Source organism: Antrostomus carolinensis, unplaced genomic scaffold, assembly GCF_000700745.2.
Source record: "Antrostomus carolinensis isolate BGI_N321 unplaced genomic scaffold, ASM70074v2 scaffold17997, whole genome shotgun sequence".
NCBI lineage: Eukaryota > Metazoa > Chordata > Aves > Caprimulgiformes > Caprimulgidae > Antrostomus > Antrostomus carolinensis.
This window is the reverse complement of record NW_010325576.1, coordinates 17,549-18,397: the sequence shown is the minus strand read 5'-3', so window position 1 is coordinate 18,397 and position 849 is coordinate 17,549.

Here is an 849-nt window from a genome sequence, read left to right as displayed (position 1 = left end):
CTGCTATGTAGACTAATCTGAAACAGGACCCCTCTCCTGTGCTATTTTAAGCACATAATTAGTTTATTATTGAACCAGAAGATATTATCTGATTTAAAAAAAATAAATAACTGCTTTTTTAAATACGATGCGCTTCAGTGGGCAGCTGACGTGGCAAAGGGAATGGTCCTGTTCCACAGACCTGAGCCCTGGGGATGCCTCTGAGCGTGATCAGTGGCTCTGATCTGATGGCTTGTAGGGGCAAAAAACCTTTGTGAGCCTCACAGAAGGGCGGCTGGGGTGGGAATGCACAACCTCGACTCGGGGTATTCACCAAGTTACTGCAGTGCTGGTGGGTACAGGGTGTGAATTAGGAGACAAGGGATGAGCAAACAGAACAACTTGAAAAACAGGTATCTCCTCCTTCATGACTAGGGACTGGGTAGCTGTGGCACTACCAGTAAACACCTGTGCGCTCTTCAAAATGTAATGGTAGTTGTAAAACATTAATGCCTTTTGAAAGTAGAAAGTGATCAGTTTTCCTTCTGATGTATTCTGATGCGTGTTCTGCTTTCGTCCTGAGAATAACACACAGGTTCTCCTACCCTTTTTCTGCTCTCCTTCTGACAGTTTCCTATATCTTCCCTCTGTGTTGGGGAATGTATTTTAAACACTGCATTTGGAAACATACTGAAAAATCGTACAGACTTGCTTTCTGCATTCACAAACCAAGTTCATGACATTCCAGATGACACGAGTGGACAAAAACATCCAACTCCTGACTGTTTTCACATGGTCAGTAGCAAGGTATGCTCACTCAGGAGTCTGTCCTCAGCCCATTCTTCAATCTCACTTCCACAGGTGCATTTG